The sequence below is a fragment of the Castor canadensis genome, chromosome X (genome assembly GCF_047511655.1).
Source record: "Castor canadensis chromosome X, mCasCan1.hap1v2, whole genome shotgun sequence".
Classification (NCBI taxonomy): domain Eukaryota; kingdom Metazoa; phylum Chordata; class Mammalia; order Rodentia; family Castoridae; genus Castor; species Castor canadensis.
Window position 1 is genome coordinate 78500766 of NC_133405.1, and position 8875 is coordinate 78509640.

At 36.3% G+C, this 8875-nt stretch overlaps 1 pseudogene; it reads left to right on the forward strand.

Annotated features, from left to right (window-relative positions):
- The first annotated feature begins 3543 nt into the window (after positions 1–3543).
- Positions 3544–4022, forward strand: LOC109675531 (transcription initiation factor TFIID subunit 13-like; annotated as a pseudogene).
- Positions 4023–8875: the final 4853 nt, after the last annotated feature.

An 8875-nucleotide genomic window follows, 5' to 3' on the forward strand; every position in this document is an offset into this window, starting at 1 on the left:
CCTCAGCGTAATTAACTCTCTATATTACAAACCAACAGCCAACATCATGCTGGATGCGGAAAAGTTGAAAACATTTCACGTAAGATTTGGAACAAGACAAGGTTGTTTACTCTCACCACTCTTATTCAATATAGTACTAGAAGTTTTATCCAGAGAAGTTAAGGAAGAGAAACAAATAAAAGGCATACAACTAGTCAGGGGAAAAAAATAAAATTATCCCTGTTGCAGATGATATAATTCTCTATATAGAAAAATCTGAAGATTACACTGAAAGAGTATTAGGACTGATCAACAAATTCATAAAGTTGCAGGATAAAACATCAACATTAAAAAATTACTACCCTTTTATACACCAATAACAAGATTGATGAAAAATAAATCATGAATGCAAAATAATCACATAAGTAATAGCTAAAACAAATACCTAGGAGTTAATTTAACCATGGAAGTGAAAGACCTCTACAATGAAAATTACAGGGCTGGTGGTGTGGCTCAAGTGGTAGAGCACCTGCCTAGCAAGCATGAGGCCCTGAGTTTAATACCCAGTACTGCCAAAAAAAGGAAAAAAAGGAAAATTACTAGACTCTGATGACAGACCTTGAAGAAGAAACAAATAAATGGGAAGATTTTCCATATTCAAGGATTGGAAGAATTAATATTATTAAAAATGCCCATATTTACCCACGGGAATTTATAGATCCATTTCAATTCCTATCAAAATGCCAATGTCATTGTTTATAGAACTAGCAGAAACAATTCTACAATCCATATGAAAGCACAAAAAACACTGATTATCTAAAGCAGTATTGAAGAAAAAAGAACAAACCTGGAGGCATCATAATACCGGATTTGAAGACATACCACAGAGCCATAGTAACCAAAACAGCATTGTATTGTATAAAAACAAGCTCAGACCAGTTGTACAGAAAAGAGATCACAGAAACAAACCCATATATCTACAGGCAACTGATTCTTGACAAAGATACCAAAATGCATCTGAGAAACTACAGTTTCTTCAATAAATGGTGCTGGGGAAAGTGGGTATGCATATCCAGAACATTCAAACTAGATTCCTATTTTTCTCCATTTATTAAAAAAAAAAATCAACTCTGGGCTGGTGGAGTGCCTGCGTAGCAAGCTTGAAGCCCCGAGTTCAAATCTCAATACTACAAAAAAAAAATCAACTCAAAATGGATCAAAGATATAAATATAAGACATGAAATTACTAGAAGAAAACAAGGGAAATACTTTAAGACAAGTCTAGGCAATGATTTTTTTCCATATGACTTCAAAGGATAGGCAATGAAAGCAAAATTAGACAAATGTGATTATATCAAACTAAAAAGCTTCTGCATAGCAAAAGAAACAATTGATGTAGTGAGGACACAGCATGTATGGAACTGGAGATCATTATGTTCAGCAAAATAAGTCAGGAACAGAAAGCTGAATACAACAGAAACTTTTCCATAGGGATAAATTCCTCCATTTATCACAGCACTAATTAAACGAAAACTCAAATTTCCAATAAACTAGCAACATTTATTTGCGCCTACCTCATGTAGGTTATCACCCTAGTACTCTGATGAAGGCAACTCTATTCAACTTAATTACCATTCTTGACAAAAAAAACCCCTCTTTTATAAGCTTAACATGCATGTACTTACGTCTTTTTTTGGCAGTACTGGGGTTTGAACTCAGGGCCTCAGACTTGCTAGGCAGGTGCTCTACCACTTGAGCTACTCCACCAACCCTTATACTTATGTCTTATTTCATAGTTTGCTATTCCTATTTCTCACTAGCCCTCTAGAATGCAAAGTCTGTAAAGCCAAAGATTAAGTCTTACATTTCCATGTATTCCTCTCAGTACTTAGCACAAACTTGTGTTCTACATGTAAGACACTGAAAGAATGTAGCTAAAATGAAATATTGGAAGAATAGACTGGTCTGGCACATCTGGTTCAGATGAGGGACATGACCACATTTGGGAGACATGTGTAATTATTACTTAACTCAGTCATTCTAAAGATATTTATTTTGTAGTTATTAGGTGTCAGAACTCTGTAAGATGCTTATGATATAGCTACAAGAAAGGATATATATTATGTAGTCAAGGCCTCAGGGAGTTTGCAAGAGAGGTTGGATATAGGACTTTATTATCTTCTAGTGCTGCACCTGATGTCACTTGGCAAGGAATAAATATCCAGAATATATAAGGAACAGAAAAACTGAATAACAAAAGGCAAATAATCCAATTAAAATGAGCAAATGATCTGACTATACACTTCTCAAAAGAAGAAATTCTTTTTTTTAGTTAGTAAAAGTATTTTGTTTACATAATAATCATACAGGCTTGTAAATAGTTTCCTTTGAAAATATTTAAAGGGACTTCTTGTTCCAAAAAAATAACAGGCTGATTTAGTGCAAGTCAATTGCAGTCATTCAGGGATGGGTTCCAGGATCTCCACCCCATACCTGAATTCATAGATGCTCCAGTCCCTTGTGTAAATTGCTTTAGCATTTGCATATAACCTATATGCTTTAAATTATCTCTAGATTACTTATAAAAGCCTAATACAATATAAATGCTGTAAATAGTTATTATACTATTATACTGTTTAAGTAACAATGGCAAGAAAAACAGTCTGTGTATTTTCTGTACAGACACAAGTTTTTTCCCAAGCATTTTTGATCTGAGGTTAGTTGAATCTGCAGATGTAGAACCCATGGGTGCAGAGAACTTAGTGTACTACCTACAAATAATCTTAGAAATTCTGGATAAAGCATAACAAAACCTTATCTAAAGTAGGTGGCTACTTTTTTCTTTCTTTCTTTCTGTTGTTCTTTCTTTCTTTCTTTGGTTAAAACAAGAAGGAGCATAAATCCAAAGAGGAAGGGCATCAGGTCGCTCATTCCCAGGGTGATTTGTACTAGGTAAATGGCACTCCTGGAATTAATCTGAAAGATGGGAGCAGAAGTGATTTCACATCTGAATTGAGGTCCTAGGGGCTGAGGGCTGACATTTTAACGCTTTGGAGGGAGCAAAACCCACATGTGTTCTTGTGGCTTTTGTGACAAATTCAAAAGAAGAAATTAAAATGGCCAAAAATGTATTTTAAAATGTTCCATATCATTAGCCATCAGGGAAAGCAAATCAAAACTGTAATAAGATACCATCTTATCCTAGTTAGAATTAAATAAAAAATAACATGCTGATAAGATAAGAAGGAAAAGGAACTCTTATACACTATTGGTAGGAATATAAATTAGTATAGCCATTATGGGTAATACTATAGAGATTCCTCTGAAAAATTAAAAATAGATCTACTATATGATCCAGCTTTCCCACTTCTGTATATATAGCTAAAGGAAATTAGAGCAGCATACCAAATTGACACCTGCATACTTATATCAATTGCAACACTCTTCACAATAGCTAAGATATGAAACCAACTTCCGTGTCCATCAATGGATAAAGAAAACGTGGTGAGTAAAAGCCAGCTAGGAGAGAACCGACTTGGCTCTGTAGGGTGGCAGGCTATTGGAATGGCCCATGAGGAAGAAGACCCCACCTTTGAGGAGGAAAATAAAGAAATTGGAAGAGGTGCAGAAGGTGGATAAGGTAAAAGAAAGGGACTTTTTTCTAAAGAATTACAGTTTATGATGTATTGATTTGGGGATGACCAGAATCCTTACACTGAGGCGGTGGATATTCTTGAAAACCTTGTCATAGTGGGTGGTAAGGGAGGGGGTGGGGGCAGGGGGGAGAAATGAACCAATCCTTGTATGCACATATGAATAATAAAAGAAAAAAAAAAGAAAAAAGAAAACCTTGTCATAGAATTCATCACTGAAATGACTCACAAGGCAATGCCAATTGGAAGACAAGGTCAAATGCAAGCAGAAGATATTGTCTTTTTTATTCAAAAGGATCCAAGGAAGTTTGCTATAGGTAAAGACTTACCATGAATGAATAATTGAAATGAGCTAGAAAAGCATTAGAGGAAGCAAACTATGAATCTTGACAACTTTTGTACTTTCTGAACATTCATTATCTTCTGTGGAACTATATATAACAACTGTATATTTTCCACAGTAATATCCTGCCATCTAGGACATTATACCAGTAATGGGATTGATGGGTCATATAGTAATTCTATTTTTAAGTTTTTGAGGAATTTCCACAATGTTTACATATGGCTACACTAATTTACACTCCACCAATAGCTTGCAAGGGTTCTCTTTTCTCTATATCCTTGGCTTCACTTGTTATCTTTTTTTCTTTTTGGTAATAAGGCATTGTAATAGAAGTGAGGTGACATCTAATTGTGGTTTTAATGTGCATTTTCCTGATGATTAATGATGCTGAATATTTTTTCACATAAATGTTACTCATTTGGAATGTCTTCTTTTGATTAACATTTATTTACATTGCTCTCTTTTAAAATACGATTTTCCTTTCTGCTCCTTATATATTTTGGCTGTTAACTCCTTTTCTGATGCAGTTCTGATAGTTGGCAAATATTCTCCAATTCTGTAGTTTGACTCTTTACTCTGTTCACTCTTCTTTTGCTGTGCAGAAATCTTTTATTTTTGAAAACAATATTCTCAAACTCCAGAGTTTACCACCATCCATTTAGTGATTTCTTTCCTATTCAGTTCTCAACCTAGAGGGATTTTAGTACATCCCCCAATCCCAAGATTCTATGAGAACTCTCCTGAGTTCAGAGACTGTTTGGAACAGTGTGAAGTCAACAAGTGTATTTTGAAGATTGAAACTACAGTGCTGGCCTCCCAGTCATTTAGCCCAATTTATTTTAATTTTAGATTCAGTAGAATTGGACATTCCTCTTAATTTTTACAGTCCGTGAAGAGGTCACATCTATTCCTTAGGACATCATATCCTGAGCTGCAAAATGATGTTTTCTAATTTTCCAGGAATTGATGTAAGGAGATGCTGTTCATCACCATGTGGCCCCCCTGGTGGGAAGAAGGTTCATTCTCCACTGAGATGTTACTTCATTACCCTGCCCCTCTTATTTCCTCATTTAGTCCATCTGAAGGTCACACTCTTACCAAGGCCCACGAAAGCGATCTGAAAGACAAGCTCAAGACTAGCTACTCTTGAGTGCTGGTGTTTTTCTCTTTGTCCTGGAATTATTAGGTCTAAAAAAAAATAGCTTCCTACTTTGTCTAGGGGTTTGGGGTCTTATCTTGTCATAATGGAGCAACAGACCCTTCAAACATTTCACATGGCTTTGATATGCAGCAGGGTTCCTCCTCAGCCCTCCTTTCTTCAGGGGTTATATTGCAAGAAAAGGTGAGGATTTTCACAGCAAATAAAAAGGGCTATCTTAGTCTTTATTGTTTTCAGGGGGAAAAAAAACTGTTAGAAGGGAGATGTTTATGACCCATTGGTTACACTGGAGTAAACCCTACTGGTTCCTTTCTCTCATCAATTTGGGACTGGCCTCCGGTGGATAGATAATTGAGGAAGGCCTAATAATCTTTCCAGGAGAAGTGTATTCTTCTCTTTTTATCTGAAGAGCACAGAGAGGAGGGAGCACTGGTGGGCTATTTGAGAAGAATCCCTTCAGATTTGTGAAGAAAAGAACTGCATAGCAATGTTATCTGCCATATTTTCACAGCTCTTGTTTATCCCCACCTTTGCCTTGTGGTAAGGAGAGGGTTGATACTGATGAACTATACCTGTGTAAGTGAGTTTTTAATTTCCCTGAATAGTTTTCTGACTTTGCTTGAACTTTAAAGGTATGTATTCTGCATTAAAGTTGGAAGATAATATTTGAGATTCAAGGGAAAGTTCAGGGATTAAAATTCAAAATAAAAAAGGTTTTCCTAAGATTAAAAGGTTGGAGGGAATACAAGAAGGAACACAATACCCTCACTGACCATATTCTAAACAAACACTTTATGTTTTCAGGGACTGAAAAATCCTTTCAGTTCAGTGGGGTGACTTAGAACTTCATACTGTAGGGGTTTTTTGTTTTGTTTTGTTTTTGCTATACTGGGGTTTGAAGTAAGGGCCTCTAGGCAGGTGCTCTACCATTTGAGCTGCACACCCAGCAAAAGTCACATGTTAATTGCTTGGGACAGCATGGAAGAAAAAGAAGGTGATAGAACTGTCACTTATTCTAATGCAGGGGTTGGTGGTTTTCCATTTTCATAATCCTTTCTAACTTTTTCCATTTTCTTTCCTGTTTCCCATTTTTTTGCTCAATTCTTCATTGTTTCTCTTCTTTGCCCCCTTTTTATCCTAAATTCTGTGTAAGGAACATTGTTTAGTCTTCTGAAACTCCTACTGATCCTTCAAGGAGAAAGGACTAGTCCAAGTTCTGCCACTTGGGCAATTCCATTTTCCTTGAAATATCCCAGTGTTCTCATATATAAAGCAAAGAAGTTGAACTTGAAAGATCACTCCAAATTAGATACTCTGTGACTGTGTTACTGATTAAGGTATAATATAAGTGGAGAAAGTGAAAAATAAGGGTGAATAAAAGTGGGATATATTAGAAATACAGGTATATTTATTTCCTCAAATAAGTGGTATTATAAGATATTGGAGGCTACAATCAGATGAATATTTTACAGTTATATTACTTGACCAAGGAAGACTTAACTAGTTACCATTCTATGGCTTGCTGACAAGTAGGTGGAATGAAAACAGGATTTACCATCAAGAATTAGCAGAGGACTGATGTGGAGTAAGGAAGTTAATAGCACTCTTTTAATATGCAAAGAGTTACCACATACAGAAATAAAGGACATAGCTTTCCTCACAGTCACTCTGATGGTTATCCTAAGCAATAGAAAGAAAGACTGCAGAGACATGAAGAGAGCATGTACCTGTTTGGAGGTTTAAAAAAACAGAGATTCTGATTCACTGGGGCTGCAATGGAGCCAAGGAATTTGAACGCTCATAAAACTCACCCAAATGTTCTATCAAGATTAGGAACTCCTAAACCCTTATCATAAAGCATAGTACAGGGGTAAAGACTGAGTGCAGAGTAGAATCTTCCTTAGAATCATTTTAAAAAAGAAAAGTCTGACAAATTATATGGGTGGATCATACGGAAGTTCTCTTTTTATTTATTTATTTATATTTTTTGAGGAACCTCTATACTGATTTCCGTAGTGACTGGGCTAATTTACATTTCCACCAGCAGTGAATAAGGTTTTTTTCCTCCCACATCCTCTCTAGCATAGCATTTGTTGCTACTTGTTTTCTTGATGATAGCAGGAAAAGGAATGAAACTGGAGATCATCATTTTAAGTAAGCCAGTCCTACAAAGACAAGTATCATATTTTTTAATTTTGTATGTGGAATTTAGGGGGGAAAAGGAAGACATGAAAATAAATGGGGGACTACTAAGAATATGGAAGAGGAAAAGTTTGAAAAAGGGGAAGGGAGGAGGGATAAGAAAAAGTAATAGTGGGGGTGAATATGATCAAAGAACATTATATGCATATATGGAAATGTTATAATGAAACCCCTTTGTACTATTAATGTATGCTAATAAAAAGAGAAGATACTTATTTGGCTGGGAAATTTATATGTGCTGTTGTGTGTGTGTGTGTGTGTGTGTGTGTGTGTGTGTGTGTGGTGTACATGTGTGGTGCTGGGGACTCAACCTAGGGCTTCCCACATGCTAGGCAATTGCTCTACCACTGAGCTACATCCTCAGCCCCTGCGCTATGCTTTATGATAAGGGTTTAGTAGTGCCTAACTTTGGTAGAACATTTGGGTGAGTTTTATGAGAGTTCAAATTCCTTGGCTCCATCGCAGCCCCAGTGAATCAGAATCTCTGGTTTTTTAAACCCCAAACAGCACTCTCTTCATGTCTCTGCAGTCTTTCTTTCTGTTCCTTAGGATAACCTTTGGAGTGACTGTGGGGAAAGCTATGTCTCTTATTTCTGTATAGATGTAGGTCTGGTTTCAGAAATGTTGTTTATGAAAAATTCACATTTCACTGTGTATCTTGTATTTTATTTGGCAACTCTACCCCCTTCAGTAACAATCCTAGAAAGAAAGATCCCAAGTTTTTTTTTTTCATCAATAATCCTAGTGAAATATTCATGAGGATAAAACTCCTAGAAAAAATAATTTATTAGTGCAGCTTCTAGGAATAGTGCTCTTTCCATAGTGGCCTTTGCCAGTTTAAGATTACTGTATTTGCTCCTATACAGTGAACACATCAACCACATTTAAGTTTTTTGTTTCCTTCCCTTTCCCTATCACTCCTGTGCACAGTTTTCCCTTAGTATGTGACCCACGTCTAGTAATATTACTTCATTTGTTTTAGGTCTATAATCCACACATGAGGGAGAACATGTGATTTTTGGCCTTCTGAACCTGACTAACTTCACTTAGGATGATGCTCTTCAGTTCCATCCATTTACTTGCAAATGTTAAGATTTCATTCTTCTTTGTGGCTGAATAAAATTCCATTGTGATAAATACCACATTTTCTTAATCCACTCATCAGTAGTGGGGCATCTTGGCTGTTTCCATAACTTGGCTATTGTGAATAGTGCTGCAATAAACATGGGTGTGCAGGTGCCTTTGTAGTAACCTGAGTCACATTCCTTTGGGTATATCCCTAGGAGTGGTATTGCTGGATTGTATGGCAGATCTATGTTTAGTTTTTAAAGGAGCCTTCATATCATTTTCCAAAGTGGTTGTACTAGCTTACATTCCCACCAGCAGGGTATGAGGGTTCCTTGTTCCCCCACATCCTTACCAACAATTGTTGTTGGTGGTATTCTTAATGCTAGCTATTTTAACAGGAGTGAGGTGGAATCTTAGTGTGGTTTTGATTTGCATTTCCTTTATGGCCAGGGATGGTGAGCATTTTTTCAT